General features: G+C 46.0%; 1 protein-coding gene across 2 annotated transcripts in view; it reads right to left on the bottom strand.

Moving 5' to 3' along the window:
* The window catches only part of LOC306769372 (RAS guanyl-releasing protein 2-like), a 95,546-nt gene that overhangs the window by 76,161 nt on the left and 1,046 nt on the right, over positions 1-18,339 (bottom strand). The window lies entirely within an intron of this gene.

Genomic DNA, 18,339 nt, shown 5'->3' with positions numbered 1-18,339 from the left:
GATCTGAGTCTATTTTTATGTAATATTTCTATTATATAAATATGACAATGTAATATGTTAGAAATATTTCTATAGAATAAAGAATAAAGTCAAATAATATTAAAATAAAAAGAAAAATGTCTGTACTTGTCTGTAGAAGTAAAACATTGCATGTGGCATTGTTGTGACATTGTTTTCTTTAATAATCCATGCATCAGAGGGTTAAAGTCCAACAACAGCCTTTCAGCTGGGCTGAGGTCTGGACTCTAACTGGACTACTGCTGCAACTTCTTTTCTTTTTCCATAATTCTGTTGCAGACCTGCTGCTGCTGCTGGTGTTTGGGTTTGTAGTCATGTTCAACATGTAGGCATGTTCAGTTTTAAACAAGCCACAGTGGTCTCAGATTTAACGCTAGAAATCTTTAGTTTGCAGATGAGTTATGTTCCACTCAATGGCTGTAAGGTGTCCAGGTCCTGTAGCTGCAGAACAAGATTCATCGTCAACCTCTAAAATGTTTGTTCAGTGTCTGGTTTTCCCCAAACATGCTGCTGTGCATTATGGCCAAGCATCTCCAGTTGATCTGGTTTGTTTAAATGATGTTGTTCCAGAAGTTATGATATGTTTACGTCAGATCTAAGCTGCTACCATGTTCTTTTTAAAGACAACATACTTTCTCCTGCAACCCTTCCCAAAAATATAATGGTTTCCAAGTTATTATTGACCACTCTTTAATGGGCCCATTTTTATCCATCCATCCATGTTCTATACAGCTTATTCCAGTTCAGGTTGATGGGAAAGTTGGAGCCTATCCGAGCAAAGAACAGGCCAGAGTCAGCAAACATCCTGAACACGTCGCCAGTCTATCGAAGTGAACTTACATTTCCATGTAAGTTAATGTTGCATCCCCATTCCTGGTCTCAACACAGCCATCCATTTAGTGTTATCTCGTCTCAATGGCATTAAGGTAAAACAAGTTTAATCAATGCTTTTGTAATTAATGATTTTAAGACAACTCTTTTATCTAGGATAACACACAAATTGTGCAACTATTGACTTTATATCAGCAAAACCCAACTCTTTATATTTAAATCCTGTGATATTTTGGCCTACACGTTTTCTGTTGTATTTAGGGTTTAACAAGGGACAACATTGTTCCATCAATATAATTCATTAAAAGTGACATAGCATAAGAACAGTTGTGGCAATCATTTAGGCATGGCAAGGTCACTGTTTGTTTCTCAACAACTATTAAATGCATTAATTCTGTTGTGTGATTGTTGTAAGCTAGACTGATGCTAATCATCTAATGCCAGCAGCACAGTTGCATTTCAGGAACAAATCAATAATTCTTCCATTCCCTTCAACTTCAGATGTACTTTGTGTGCTACTAAAGAATTTTAGCTAACAATATTCTAAACTAAATCATGAATATGCAAACATTTTACATGTTTAATGCTAGAGTGTTAGTTTAGCTATTATTAGCATGTTGGCATGGATGCTAACAGCATTAGCTAGTGAATTGTAAACCTATGAACAGGTTAAATATCTTGAATGTTAAACACCAGGATGTTAGTATTTTTATTTTATGGATTTTAATGGCAACATTAGTAAAATTATAAACTTAATTACTACCATGTCAAACATTTTACATGTAAAACATTTGACATATTAGCATAATTCTTTTTAGCATTTTTCATGCATGCTAATGTCAGCATTAGTTAGGGAAATTTTAAGCTTTATTATGATCATGTTAAACATTTTACATGTTAAACACCAGCATGATAGAGAGGTTACTGTTTTTTACATGTTAATATTAGCATTAGCAAACTTCTAAACTAAATCAACAATGTAATATATTGATGTGGGTTAAATAAGGAAGACAGACACTGGCTCAGCGTGCAGACTAGGACTTTATCTGGCAACGTCAACAACGTCAACAATACAGGTTACAGTCAGTACCTGAACATGACCACAAGAGGGCAGAGGCTGCATATTATAAATACACTACACTCCTCCCCTTTAAACTTTAACCCCCAAAACCAAAATATGCTGCACTTTAATAACTATTGTCAGCAAATGTTTACTTTGCAAAACTAGCAAACAGAAATATTATTTTGTGTTTTTAGTTTTCTCTTTTCTTTCTTTTTTTTTTATTTTTTATTTTTTTATTGTTAGCTACTTGCAAACTAAACAGTTAGCTTTCACTATAGTTAACAGTAAATTATTCCAAAACATTTTTTTTCTTTTTTTATAATGAACACTTGACTCAAAGGTTTCAAAGGTCCAGTCTTTTTGGTGGAACTCTCACGCGATCTGGATAACGACGTCTAGGTTGTTGTGTAGCAGCTGAGACAGTCACTGGCTCCGCAGGTTTTACAGGCGTATTCCGTGGAGAGTGTGGGAAGTGAGCAGGGATGAGTGTTACCGGAGTTGCCGACTTCACCACAGAGCGAGCAGGGACTGGAGTAGCGATCTTCTTTTCTGCCTCCTGGATGCTGCTGGGTTGGTTTGAATCCAGATCTGGTGTCATATTATCATCACTTGCGTTGCTGTAATCCACAATTTCTTCATGCGATAGTAACAGGTGATCTATGTGAACTGTGCGCTCTCTCACACCATCATGTATGAGATAGGAAACGGGTCCGAGTCTTTTTACAACTCTTCCTCTGATCCATTTCTCCTTCCCCTCACGAAAGTTTCTCACACGCACTAGATCACCACTAGTCAACACTCTCAGCCTGTTCCGACTGTTGTCATGGTATTTCTTCTGCATTTGTTGTTTTCTCTCAACATTTTCTGCAAGACTTGGCTTCAAAAGACTAAATCTGGTCCTCACTTGACGCTTAAGAAACAGCTCAGCTGGCGAAACACCTGTCACTGTGTGTGGTGTGCTTCTGTACATCAGTAAGAAATTTGCCAGTTTATGCTGTAATGTAACAGACCCTTCATCTGCCAAAACTTGCTTCATCAGTGAAGATTTTAGTCTGTACAGATCTTTCTGCTGCTCCATTGGATGCTGGATGGTATGCAGGGACCAAGGATTGTTTGATGCCATTTCCTCTTAAGAACTGTTTAAATTCACTGGATGTGAATTGTGGTCCGTTGTCCGAAACCACTTCTTCAGGTAGTCCATAAGATGCAAAAATGCTGCGCAGGACTTCAATAGTCTTAGCTGATGTTGTGGTTGTCATGGGAACAACCTCCAACCATTTCGAGTGACTGTCAACCAGAACTAAAAAGTACTGTTTATCTTTTTCACAAAAGTCTATGTGTATCCGTTGCCACACACGAGTTGGCCATTTCCAACAATGCAATGGGGCTGCTACTGGTAGCTGTCTCACTGTTTGACATGCGCTGCACTCTTGTACAGTTTTTTCAATGTCTTTATCCAAACAGGGTCACCACATGTAGCTTCTTGCAAGCGCTTTCATGCGGCACATTCCAGGATGACCCTGATGAAGATCATACAGCAGCTTTCGTCTGAGAGATGGAGGAACTATAACTCTCATACCCCAGAGCACACATCCTTGTTCCACTGATAGTTCAGTTTTTCTTTGAAGGAACGGCTTGAGTGACTCCTCCTTCACATGACTTGGCCAACCATTTAAAGTGAGTTTCCTGACTCAGCTAAGCAACGGATCTTTGTTTGTGCTGTGTGCGATGTCGTTTGCTTTCACAGGCAAATCCTCTATGACTGAAAAATAGAAGATTTGTCCTTCTTCTGCAGTGCCATCCCCGACTTTGCTTGGCAATCTTGATAGTGCATCTGCATTTGCATGATCTGCAGACTGGCGATACACTATTTCATAGTTATAAGCCATCAGTATGAGTGCCCACCGTTGCATTCTCAAAGCAGCTAGTGTGGGAATTGCAGACTTCGGCCCAAGGATAGCCAAAAGGGGTTTATGGTCAGTAATGAGAGTGAACTTTCTCCCGTAGAGATACTTGTGAAACTTCTTCACCCCAAAAATAATAGACAAGGCCTCCTTTTCAATTTGGGCATATTTGCTCTCTGCCTCAGTTAATGTACGAGATGCAAATGCTATTGGTTTTTCTTCTCCATTGTCCATCACATGGGAGATCACCGCCCCGACACCATAAGGTGAAGCATCGCAGGCTAATTTCAGTGGCTTTCTGGTGTCATAATGAACCACTAAGGTGCTCTGTAGAAGGTGATCTTTTGCACTTTTAAAAGCAGTTTCACAGTCTGATGTCCTCTTCCAAACACTTTTTCGTTTCAATAGCTCATGCAAGGGTCGCAGTTGCATGGACAGATTTTTCAGGAACCTGCCATAATAGTTTAGTAGTCCTATGAAGGAACGTAATTCGGTAACATTGGTGGGACTTGGTGCGTTCACAATGGCTTTCACTTTCTCTCTTGTGGGATGAAGTCCCTCACTATCCACAATGTGTCCTAAATATTCCACTTTGCTTGTCATGAACTGACATTTTGATTTCTTGACTTTCACATTGTATTTTTCCAGACGACTCAACACTTCCTTCAGTTGTTCTTCTTTTGAACCTGCTGTGATTAAGATGTCGTCGAGGAAACACGTCACATGTTCAATTCCTTGTAAGATTTGGTCCATCACTGCCTGGAAGATGGACGGCGCACTTGAGACTCCATATGACAGCCGGTGGTAAGTGTAGAGCCCTCGGTGAGTGTTCACGGTGAGGTACTTTTCTGAGTCCTTATCCAACTCCAACTGTTGATAAGCATGTGATAAGTCCAGTTTGGTGAATAACTTTCCTACAGCCAATGTTGCAAACAGATCTTCAGTATTGGGCAATGGGTAAGTTTCTTCTTCCACACTTTGATTTATGTTCACCTTGTAGTTTCCACAAATCCGTATTGATTTGTCTACCTTAGGCACAGTCACTATAGGTGCAGCCCATTCACTTTTCTCTGTTTTTGATGTGATTCCCATGGTCTCTAGTCTGTCCAGTTCTCTTTCCACAGCCTCTTTTAGAGCATATGGCACTGGGTTTGCTTTCTTAAATATTGGCTGTGCCTCTTTCCTCATCTTGATCGAAGCCTTAAACCCCCGGATGGTGCTGGGCCCTTCCTCAAACACCCCCATGTGCCTCTGTAGAATTACTGCCACATCTGGATCAGTAACATCTCCTGTTGCCTTGACTTGAAAGATTTCTTTCCAGTTCAGTTTAAATGTCTTTAACCAGTTTCTCCCCATCAGTGCGGGTCGGTCGCCTTTCACAATAACCAATGGTAGGTTGGCTACTTGTTGTTGATATTTTACATTTACCAACACCCTTCCTAACACTGGGATGGATTCTCCAGAAAAAGTAGACAGCGGTATTTTACATGGTGAAAGTGGCAAATGAGTGAGTGATCTCTTATAGATGATCTCTGATACAAGAGACACACATGCTCCTGTGTCCAACTGCATCTTCATGTTCTGTCCTTCAATGTTCATGTCAACCTCATAGCCATCATTTCCATTTGAAGCAGTGTAAACCGTGTACAGTCCAAATGAATTTTCATCATCCCCATCTGCCAAGCTTGTGTCAGCCTCTTGTTTGACATAATGGGTTTTCTGTGGGGTCTTTTTATTTCTACACATGCGTGCGATGTGTCCCACTTTTGAGCAATGGTGATATTTCTCTTGTTTAAATCTGCATACAGAAGCTGAATGCTTACCACCACATCTGTAGCAGGGCTGGTATGGTTGCTGCTGCTTGTCATCCACGCTGCTCTTTTGCCAGGTTGTACTCTTGCCATAGCTTGTGTTACTTGATTTATGCTTGTCATCTCTCTTCTTATTTTGGTTGTACACATGATGAACTGTTGCACTCTCTTTAATTTTCCCCGAAAACTCCAAAGTGTTGCGGGAAGCCATCTCCATGGACAGTGCCGTGTCACATGCAGTTTTAAAAGTCACATTTGTCTCTGCTAGTAATTTTCTCTGTATTGCTCCTGCTCTCAGTCCACTCACAAACCTATCACGGAGGGCATCATCTAAGTGAGTACCAAAATCACAGTTAGTAGACAGTTGTTTCAAAGCTACTATAAAGTCACTCACTGATTCATTTTCTTGTTGATTTCTCTTCTGAAATCGAAACCTCTCCATTATGACAAGTGGCTTGGGCTTGTAATGGTCGCTGAGTGCTTTGGTGAGTTGATCGTAGCTCTTTGTACTTGGCTTTTCCGGCTGAAGTAAACTTTTCAAAAGTTTATAGGCGTCCGCTCCAATTAAGGACAGGAAAACACTGACTTTTTTTTTCATCCTCCACTTCATTCGCAACCATCCATTGTTCCAGTCTGTCCAGGTAAGATTCAAAGTCTTCTTTACCCTCTTTGTATTCCGATATACTGCCGATTCGCGCCATGCTGTAGTCCAACAATAACTTGCAGTCACGTTAGCTTGTTAGCTCGTTAGCTCGTTGCTAGCCACTCACGTTGGGGCCACAATTTTCTTTTCTTGTGATCTGCCAGTTATATTTTTATATTCCTCGTCTTCCGGGATGCTTTTCCTTGTTTAAGCATCCCATCCTCGTCGCCAAACTGTAATATATTGATGTGGGTTAAATAAGGAAGACGGACACTGGCTCAGCGTGCAGACTAGGACTTTATCTGGCAACGTCAACAACGTCAACAACACAGGTTACAGTCAGTACCTGAACATGACCACAAGAGGGCAGAGGCCGCATAATATATTATAAATACACTACAAACAAGGCAAACATTTTACACGTTAAGCATCAGCATGTTAGCATAGTTCTTGTTAGCATGTTTTCATGAATGCTAGTGCCAACATTAAGCTTGAGCTAAGTTGCACAGAGAGCAATTATTGTTCAAATATAAATCACTAGTCCATGGTTGGCATAATGCTTTGTGAAGATTATACAGTACAATATTTTTAGTACAAAGAAAACCAAAAAATGCTTGAAATGAACATGTTGAACTTGTGTTTTTGCTCTTATTTTGCATGTCAAGTCATACAGGAAAAAGCTCATAAAAGTTAGCCCACAACACGGCTTTGCCTTAACACATACACACACACCAACATACACACACACATTCCTTCTGCTTTCATCTCTTGTTGTCTGTGTCACTCAGTTTTCCACGAATCACTGGTTAGTGGTTTGCTTTTGGCAAACAAACCAGCAACAAACTCTAAAAGCATTTGCTTTTACCTGACTGCAGTAAAATGTAAAAACTAAGACGTACACAACAGGCAAGCCAGGCCGATGTCTGAAAGTTCACAGACTGGGGCTTTGAAGCAATATCTCATCCATTTGTCCTCAACTGGCTGTAAAAACACTATCTAAACACCATTTTTCATATCGTAGACACACTAACCTATCTATTGCCCAACACGCTTTAGTTGGCCTCAGGAAGTTGTAGTAGGATGCTGTGTGATGGGACAGATATAGTTCTCCAGAGGGGCCAACACAGCCTGTATTTACAGACTTCAGGCTGGGGTACTGGGGGCAGGAAGAGAAGCATTTCCTTCTCCCTGGACATGCAGAATGCCACGTTGGTGGTGGGGGGAGACCGGCTGCAAACTGAGATTAGCAGAAACACTTGCTCCTTCGGGAGCTAAGTGGTTGAGGAGGAGGGTGAAGAGGACGAATGTGAGACCTGGAGATAAGGAGAAAGACTGGGAGGCAGGAAACATGGAAAGATGTTGCTGACTGAAGGAGGAGGGCCACTATTGATGGGGAAAAACTATGAGATAATAACATACTACACTCAGATATGTCTGTAAAACCAATAAACACCTCCCTAATATTGTATGCAGGAGAGGCAAGCAGCATATTTTTAATAATCATACAGATAACAGAAGGAAGTGAAGGAGAAAAATATGTAAATTTGATGAGGCAGCTGCCAAGAGTGTAATATTTTACCATGTTCTCCAGAACAGAAAAAACTCACACATCTCGTTCCACATCTGGTGGGTTCATGTCACATTTTAGCTTCCAGCCACAAACAAAACTTGTAATGTGTGAAGCAAAGAGAGAAAAAAAAGGCCTTTTGGGACACATTCCCCAGCCTCTGAAACACAACAATGTGTCATTGTGCTACGCTGTTGTTCCTGCTTTGTGTTGGGGCTTCCTGCTCAAACTTCTGTCCTTTTAACAGATGTGCGAGTTTGCTTCATAACAAATACCGGAAGGGTGTGTTGGTATGCGAAATGCAGTGTGCATGTGCATGTCTAATTTTCTTTAGAAGTACAAACCCTCTTAAAGTGAGGTTTTCTCACAGAATCTTAGCGTTCTTGCAGTGTTATGATTTAAACATGCGTTTACTCGATGAGTAATCGAGCAAACGTGATGCATCATGTCTTGCATTAGCGCGGCAGGGTTCTCCTTTCAGCAAACACCCAGGCGATTCCTGCCAACGCTCCATGCCAACGTTAACTTCAGAGCACGCCTCAGTTAGAGTTCATCTTTGGTGTTCTGCAATGCTGAAGTCAGGAATCTCACATCCTGTTGTGACAGGGTGTTTCATCTCACACAGGCAAATTTGTAAGTTTGAAGCAGCAGGCTAAAGATTTCTCAAGTTTGTGATGAGGATCCAAATCATTATTTTCAACATGCAGAATCTCAGCGTAATCTTTTAAACGTTGATCATTTTCTCCTGAGCACTACAGTCATTTGATGAAACCGTCATTCTGAGCTTGTTTTGTGTGTGAAAGTTGGAAGTTTCATATTCACCGTGGCAACCTCCTCATCAACCCTCTTCATACTCGCAAGAAGCTGTTTAGCAGCAACTGCTACTTCCTGTTTATGTAATCCTCCTTAAAACAGACCACAAACCCCTTCCATTTCCTGAACACATAAAACACCATTGATTGAGCAGATATCGATCTAAAAGAATAGGATTAACTGCAAGGAGTCTGAGAATGATTATGAAGGTGGGAAACTTTGATTACAGGTGCAACATACTGCAGGGGTTTTCAGTTCCCTTCTGAAAGGGAACAGCTAAAACCTGCAGCACAGATTGCCAAACAGCTGAAACTGACGAATCGTGATCTTGTAATTGCCATCGCCTGCAATCCGCTACCTTTAAAGCTGCACCTCCAGTCTTCCCTCGCACCAGGTCTGCTCTGTTTTGTTTAGCAAAGCATCCACCAACAATCGGGTTGGGTTGGATTTTTATTTCCCAACAGGTATAAACTGGTGAGAGTGCCAGAATATCCAAGCTGTCCTACTTCTTTGAGGCCCTTCCATTGAGCTCCTAATAGTCCAGTTCCCACTAAAAATTCTGATGAGTCAGCTTTTCTCGTTTGTTTCAAAGATGCAACATCAATTCATCCACCAAAGTAGCGAGAAAGTATTTTTTCCTGCCAGAATGAATTTCTACCTGCATCTGGTGGGTTGGCGGGTGTAAATTTAGGATCCAGTTTCTACCAAGGAGTCGAGTGTGAGACACTTTGGTGTGGTTTGGTTCATTAAATCAGGATCTCTGTTGTGTTTCCATAACCAACTGCACCCTTAGTTGGTAGGCTGCTTAGGTATAGGCAGGGTAGACGTGTCAGCTATATAATAACACAGTAAAACTACTTTTGTTTAGTTATAACAAACAAACATGTGACTTTAAACAATATGACGAAATGGTAAGCATTTTATTGCTCACCAGGACACGCTGGAGGGATTATATCTCTCTGCTGGCCATGGAACACCTCGAGATCCCCCCAGACAAGCTGGCAAATGTGGATGGATGGATGGAGGGAGGGATGGATGGATGGATGGATGGATGGACGGAGGGATGGATGGATGGATGGATGGATGGAGGGATGGATAGAGGGATGGATGGACGGAGGGATGGATGGACGGATGGATGGACGGAGGGATGGATGGATGGATGGAGGGATGGATGGAGGGATGGATGGACGGAGGGATGGATGGATGGAGGGATGGATGGACGGATGGATGGATGGAGGGAGGGATGGATGGATGGATGGATGGATGGATGGATGGATGGATGGAGGGATGGAGGGATGGATGGAGGAATGGATGGATGGAGGGATGGATGGAGGGATGGATGGACGGATGGATGGATGGATGGATGGAGGGATGGAGGGATGGATGGAGGGATGGAGGGATGGATGGAGGGATGGATGGACGGATGGATGGATGGATGGATGGACGGATGGATGGACGGATGGATGGACGGATGGATGGATGGACAGATGGATGGAGGGATGGATGGACGGATGGATGGATGGATGGATGGAGGGATGGAGGGATGGATGGAGGAATGGATGGATGGATGGAGGGATGGATGGAGGGATGGATGGACGGATGGATGGATGGATGGATGGACGGATGGATGGAGGAATGGATGGATGGAGGGATGGATGGAGGGATGGATGGACGGATGGATGGATGGATGGATGGAGGGATGGATGGAGGAATGGATGGATGGATGGAGGGATGGAGGGATGGATGGAGGGATGGATGGACGGATGGATGGACGGATGGATGGACGGATGGATGGACGGATGGATGGATGGACAGATGGGACGGCACATTTTTTGAGTTTTTACAGGTAAAAGTTGGGAATGATGCCAGATTATAGGATCTGATTCCTCTGACTACTCTGGGACCAGGATCGACAGACCCAAACCGCACCATGCTGTCTCAACTAGAGCCGGACCGCTTGGTGGAAACGGGGCTTTTGACCTGCTCCAGGCTTGCAGAGAGGAGAAGGGCTGGAGGTCTTTTTTAAGTTCTAAGACATGAGAGTAAAACATGACCCAGTTCACAGAAGAATCATCCCTTGATGGTGGAATTTTAGGATCGCCTTGGTCTTGCCAAGTCAGTGGGAGTCAAACCTGAATGTGATTCCAGCTCGTCCTACGCCTCAGCGAATGTAAATTTTCTTTTTTTGGACTTGAAAACCTGTTAAACTCCAAACAAATAGCTGAAAAGCTGACATAGCTGGAGTGTGGTTAATTAAGGAAGCAGTGCCAGGACTGTGGAGGAACAGATCGGATAAGCAAATAAAAAGCAAACTGAGGAAGGCAGAGTGTGCACCGGACCGTTCACCCCGCTGATGACCAACATCCAGTCCACATGTCTGAGCTGCTGCTCTTTGTCTGCTCTGTAATTATTTTTACTCTCGTCTGCATTGATTTTACTTGTGAAGATTCTCTGTTCTGCTCTAGTTTGTTCCTTCCTCCTCCTCCTCTTCCTCCACCCAAATACCTTTCCAATGGTCCTTACATATAAAGCAACAGCCTCCCACAATGGAAGCAATTATGGCCAGCTTTCCTGATAAGTGTAGCTCGGCTGCAGGCTGAGGTGGAGGAGGAGGCTGGGAGTGATGCTAAATATCAAGGGCGGCCGCTCCAGAAGCCAGAAGTAATTGCACTGCGGCAACGAAAGAGCAGAGATGCAGAGGCTTCCCTTTGTTAATCTCCTCTGTAGCTGCTTTCCCCAGCATCGTAAGCTCTTTGAATCCCTGAAATCCCGTCTTTTTGATGCGCCACATCTTTCAAGTCAAGCACCTCCTCAGCCTTCAAGGTGGTGAGATCAGAGAGGCCATAACTTTTCAGACGCCTGGTGGTTAAATAAGTCAACATATGACACGCATGTACGCTGTAAACTGTAAATAAAAACAGAATTCAATGATCTGTAAATCTCGTGAAGTCAGATTTTATTCCCAGAAGAGCATAAGCACCATATCAGATGTTCAGAGTGAGATATTTTACCATTTCATGGAAAATATGAGCTGATTGTGAATCTGATGGCAGCAACAAATCTGTAAAAGGCTGGAAAAGGTAACGGGTACATATCAGAAATAAACTGAGGAGCATTTGACAACTAATCAGGTTAACTGGCAGCAGGTCAGTAACATGACTGGGTATAAAAGGAGCATTTCAAAGAGGCAGTCTCCCACAGACTCCTACAATGAAAACTGAACGAAGGTTTCTCATACTGGGTCTAAAAGTTGTGGAAACATTTTTATTTTAAATATGTTAAGACTTTGAATATCCCACCATCTACAGTGTAAAAATATCATCCAAAGACAGAGCAACAAGCGGAATCTCTGTATGTAGGGGTCAAGTTGGAAGCTGATGATCTTGGTGTCATGATGCGATGTTTTCCGTGTTCCAGGTTCCTGTTTTATTTTGTAGTTTTTTTCCCTGTTTCCTGTGTAGCCTTCGTTCTTGTTAGTTAGATTACCTGGTCTCATTAGTTCGTTCTTTACACCTGTGTCCTGTTTAGATCTGTCAGTATTTCTAGCCCTCAGTTCAGTTGCGTTTTGCAGGTTCATTGCATTGACTGGTTCCCTGTGTTCCTATGGTTAAATAAAATCTGCTTGATGCTGCACCCCTGGACTGGCTACTCTGCGTTTGGGTCCACACCTCTCAGCACTCCCCACGACACTTGGGGCTCATATCATATGTGATCATATGTGAAGAGGATCCAGAAACATGCCATCTTCTCTGGACCAAAGCTGATTTAAAATGTTCTGAGTGGAAACCTGGATGAAGATGTGGAATAGTTTGTGGACAGCATGGACGGCGTGTCCTGCAGACTAAAGAGGAGAGGGAGCATCCAGCTTGTTATCAGCCTGCATCTCTGATGGGATGGGGTTGCATTAGAGCCGATGGCGTGGGCAGCTTCCACATCTGGGAAGCTCCATCAATGCTGAAACATCTGCTCCCATCCAGACAACGTCTCTTTCAGGGAAGACCTTGCAGGTTCCACCATGCTGGACCACATCCTGATGGTGGAACAGGAGAACTGGTCTGCTGCAGTCCAGTACAAAACATTTCAGGGAAGACCTTGCAGATTTCAGCAGGACCATGCTGTACCACATCACCCTGGAAGTCCTTTTTACAGATATGTTGCTGCCATCGGATCATGATGAGCTCATACATCTGATATGTTGTTTGTGCTCTGCTGGAAATAAAATATGGATTTATGGGATTTACATTTTAGTGTTACAACTTTTTTGAACTGAGGCTGTTTCTGTGCTTCTCCTGACAAACTGGTCTGAGTGGGCCCTGCTGATGCTGATAGCTGAGCTCATTTGCATCCTCTGAATCAGAGGCTGACCTGAATGAACGAGCGCACAAAAGCGAGCTTGTTCCGATATTCAAAACAGGCACAGTTAATCGGCACGGACAGCATCCTAAAGAAGACACGGGCTCTACAACTACAGCTCGCGCTTTCAAACATCGAGACAGGAAACCAGTTACGCATTACAAGTCAAATACCAGGGCTGTAAGGCCAGAACATGGGAAGATAAAGCTGGGGCGAAGTTGGCATTCAGATGCTTCCTAATCCTTCCTGCTCACTGCTCTGAGGGTGGTTGGAGAAAATCACCTTAAATCTCCACAGTCAGCTGTTAGACTGCAGAAGGGAACAGCAGGTTGGGGGTGGGGAGGCATCCCAACCCAGTTTAACACCGCGTCCCAACCCAGTTTAACACCGCGTCCCAACCCAGTTTAACACCGCGTCCCAACCCAGTTTAACACCGTGTCCCAACCCAGTTTAACACCGCGTCCCAACCCAGTTTAACACCGTGTCCCAACCCAGTTTAACACCAGGTCCCACCCCAGTTTAACACCGTGTCCCAACCCAGTTTAACACCGCGTCCCAACCCAGTTTAACACCGCGTCCCAACCCAGTTTAACACCGCGTCCCAACCCAGTTTAACACCAGGTCCCACCCCAGTTTAACACCGCGTCCCAACCCAGTTTAACACCGCGTCCCAACCCAGTTTAACACCGCGTCCCAACCCAGTTTAACACCGCGTCCCACCCCAGTTTAACACCAGGTCCCACCCCAGTTTAACACCGTGTCCCAACCCAGTTTAACACCGTGTCCCAACCCAGTTTAACACCGCGTCCCAACCCAGTTTAACACCGCGTCCCACCCCAGTTTAACACCAGGTCCCACCCCAGTTTAACACCGTGTCCCAACCCAGTTTAACACCGTGTCCCAACCCAGTTTAACACCACGTCCCAACCCAGTTTAACACCGCGTCCCAACCCAGTTTAACACCAGGTCCCACCCCAGTTTAACACCGTGTCCCAACCCAGTTTAACACCGTGTCCCAACCCAGTTTAACACCGCGTCCCAACCCAGTTTAACACCGTGTCCCAACCCAGTTTAACACCGCGTCCCAACCCAGTTTAACACCAGGTCCCACCCCAGTTTAACACCGTGTCCCAACCCAGTTTAACACCGTGTCCCAACCCAGTTTAACACCGTGTCCCACCCCAGTTTAACACCGCGTCCCACCCCAGTTTAACACCGCGTCCCACCCCAGTTTAACACCGTGTCCCAACCCAGTTTAACACCGTGTCCCAACCCAGTTTAACACCACGTCCCACCCCAGTTTAACACCGCGTCCCAACCCAGTTTAACACCGCGTCCCAACCCAGTTTAACACCGCGTCCCAACCCAGTTTAACACCGCGTCCCAACCCAGTTTAACACCAGGTCCCACCCCAGTTTAACACCGCGTCCCAACCCAGTTTAACACCGTGTCCCAACCCAGTTTAACACCAGGTCCCACCCCAGTTTAACACCGCGTCCCAACCCAGTTTAACACCGTGTCCCAACCCAGTTTAACACCAGGTCCCACCCCAGTTTAACACCGTGTCCCAACCCAGTTTAACACCGCGTCCCACCCCAGTTTAACACCGTGTCCCAACCCAGTTTAACACCGCGTCCCACCCCAGTTTAACACCGCGTCCCAACCCAGTTTAACACCGCGTCCCAACCCAGTTTAACACCGCGTCCCAACCCAGTTTAACACCGTGTCCCAACCCAGTTTAACACCGTGTCCCAACCCAGTTTAACACCGTGTCCCAACCCAGTTTAACACCGTGTCCCAACCCAGTTTAACACCGCGTCCCACCCCAGTTTAACACCGCGTCCCAACCCAGTTTAACACCGCGTCCCAACCCAGTTTAACACCAGGTCCCACCCCAGTTTAACACCAGGTCCCAACCCAGTTTAACACCGCGTCCCAACCCAGTTTAACACCAGGTCCCACCCCAGTTTAACACCGCGTCCCATCCCAGTTTAACACCAGGTCCCACCCCAGTTTAACACCGCGTCCCAACCCAGTTTAACACCGTGTCCCAACCCAGTTTAACACCGCGTCCCAACCCAGTTTAACACCAGGTCCCACCCCAGTTTAACACCGCGTCCCATCCCAGTTTAACACCAGGTCCCACCCCAGTTTAACACCGCGTCCCAACCCAGTTTAACACCGCGTCCCAACCCAGTTTAACACCGCGTCCCAACCCAGTTTAACACCGCGTCCCACCCCAGTTTAACACCGCGTCCCAACCCAGTTTAACACCGCGTCCCAACCCAGTTTAACACCGCGTCCCAACCCAGTTTAACACCGCGTCCCAACCCAGTTTAACACCAGGTCCCACCCCAGTTTAACACCGTGTCCCAACCCAGTTTAACACCGTGTCCCAACCCAGTTTAACACCGCGTCCCAACCCAGTTTAACACCGCGTCCCAACCCAGTTTAACACCGCGTCCCACCCCAGTTTAACACCAGGTCCCACCCCAGTTTAACACCGTGTCCCAACCCAGTTTAACACCGTGTCCCAACCCAGTTTAACACCACGTCCCAACCCAGTTTAACACCGCGTCCCAACCCAGTTTAACACCAGGTCCCACCCCAGTTTAACACCGTGTCCCAACCCAGTTTAACACCGTGTCCCAACCCAGTTTAACACCGCGTCCCAACCCAGTTTAACACCGTGTCCCAACCCAGTTTAACACCGCGTCCCAACCCAGTTTAACACCAGGTCCCACCCCAGTTTAACACCGTGTCCCAACCCAGTTTAACACCGTGTCCCAACCCAGTTTAACACCGTGTCCCACCCCAGTTTAACACCGCGTCCCACCCCAGTTTAACACCGCGTCCCACCCCAGTTTAACACCGTGTCCCAACCCAGTTTAACACCACGTCCCAACCCAGTTTAACACCACGTCCCACCCCAGTTTAACACCGCGTCCCAACCCAGTTTAACACCGCGTCCCAACCCAGTTTAACACCGCGTCCCAACCCAGTTTAACACCGCGTCCCAACCCAGTTTAACACCAGGTCCCACCCCAGTTTAACACCGCGTCCCAACCCAGTTTAACACCGTGTCCCAACCCAGTTTAACACCACGTCCCAACCCAGTTTAACACCGTGTCCCAACCCAGTTTAACACCAGGTCCCACCCCAGTTTAACACCGTGTCCCAACCCAGTTTAACACCGCGTCCCACCCCAGTTTAACACCGTGTCCCAACCCAGTTTAACACCGCGTCCCACCCCAGTTTAACACCGCGTCCCAACCCAGTTTAACACCGCGTCCCAACCCAGTTTAACACCGCGTCCCAACCCAGTTTAACACCGTGTCCCAACCCAGTTTAACACCGTGTCCCAACCCAGTTTAACACCGTGTCCCAACCCAGTTTAACACCGCGTCCCAACCCAGTTTAACACCAGGTCCCACCCCAGTTTAACACCGCGTCCCATCCCAGTTTAACACCAGGTCCCACCCCAGTTTAACACCGCGTCCCAACCCAGTTTAACACCGCGTCCCAACCCAGTTTAACACCGCGTCCCAACCCAGTTTAACACCACGTCCCACCCCAGTTTAACACCGCGTCCCAACCCAGTTTAACACCAGGTCCCACCCCAGTTTAACACCGCGTCCCATCCCAGTTTAACACCAGGTCCCACCCCAGTTTAACACCACGTCCCACCCCAGTTTAACACCGTGTCCCAACCCAGTTTAACACCGTGTCCCAACCCAGTTTAACACCAGGTCCCACCCCAGTTTAACACCGCGTCCCATCCCAGTTTAACACCAGGTCCCACCCCAGTTTAACACCACGTCCCACCCCAGTTTAACACCGTGTCCCAACCCAGTTTAACACCGTGTCCCAACCCAGTTTAACACCGTGTCCCAACCCAGTTTAACACCGCGTCCCAACCCAGTTTAACACCAGGTCCCACCCCAGTTTAACACCACGTCCCACCCCAGTTTAACACCGTGTCCCAACCCAGTTTAACACCGCGTCCCAACCCAGTTTAACACCAGGTCCCACCCCAGTTTAACACCGCGTCCCAACCCAGTTTAACACCGTGTCCCAACCCAGTTTAACACCGCGTCCCAACCCAGTTTAACACCGTGTCCCAACCCAGTTTAACACCAGGTCCCACCCCAGTTTAACACCGTGTCCCAACCCAGTTTAACACCGTGTCCCAACCCAGTTTAACACCACGTCCCACCCCAGTTTAACACCGCGTCCCAACCCAGTTTAACACCGCGTCCCAACCCAGTTTAACACCGTGTCCCAACCCAGTTTAACACCGCGTCCCAACCCAGTTTAACACCACGTCCCACCCCAGTTTAACACCGTGTCCCAACCCAGTTTAACACCGTGTCCCAACCCAGTTTAACACCGCGTCCCAACCCAGTTTAACACCGTGTCCCAACCCAGTTTAACACCAGGTCCCACCCCAGTTTAACACCACGTCCCACCCCAGTTTAACACCGCGTCCCAACCCAGTTTAACACCAGGTCCCACCCCAGTTTAACACCACGTCCCACCCCAGTTTAACACCGTGTCCCAACCCAGTTTAACACCGCGTCCCAACCCAGTTTAACACCGCGTCCCACCCCAGTTTAACACCGCGTCCCACCCCAGTTTAACACCGCGTCCCATCCCAGTTTAACACCGCGTCCCACCCCAGTTTAACACCGCGTCCCAGTAGATCCACTGCCATGCCAGTCAGCAGGATAAAGACCCCGCCACTCCCTCGGTCTATATTTAGGCCACCCGTCATCCTCCTCTACGCTGCTCTCTGATGCTGCCTTCATGAAAATGAATGTTAATTCCATTTATGGATTCAGATCACGGTGAGAGGTATTAATGTCTCATCAGAGCAGCTGGAGCACCTGAGCTGCAGGTTACGGCTGCTTGGAGACTATTACTGTCCATAAAGATTACAGACTCGCACAATCATTCCTTCAGTTGAAAGCTGCTCACACGGTCATGGTGAGCTCTGCAGACGTGCACCTTCATTCACACTGTGCAACAAATAGGCAGTGGCGGAGCTAGAGGGGTGGCCAGGGCGGCACTGCCCACCTCTGATATGTGACTGGACGCTCCATGTGCCACCTCAGGTGATGGGATATCTTTCCAGACCTGCATGGCCACCAGTATCACTACACCAGTTTGTAGTGAATTTTGCACATTTAAAGAAGAGATTTTCTCCCTTTTTAAGCAAAATTACAAACGTTATGTAAGGCTAACCTGCTGTTAGCATGAAGCTACATAGCAGTGCTGTTGTGTTATTTGGTAGATTAAGTAAGAGGGGTGTGTGTCTTCATCTGCCACATGTTGGA

Source organism: Telmatherina bonti (genome assembly GCF_933228915.1).
Source record: "Telmatherina bonti genome assembly, chromosome: 18".
Classification (NCBI taxonomy): domain Eukaryota; kingdom Metazoa; phylum Chordata; class Actinopteri; order Atheriniformes; family Telmatherinidae; genus Telmatherina; species Telmatherina bonti.
Note: the sequence above shows the minus strand (reverse complement) of the source record. Positions and strands in the feature narration are given on the sequence as shown.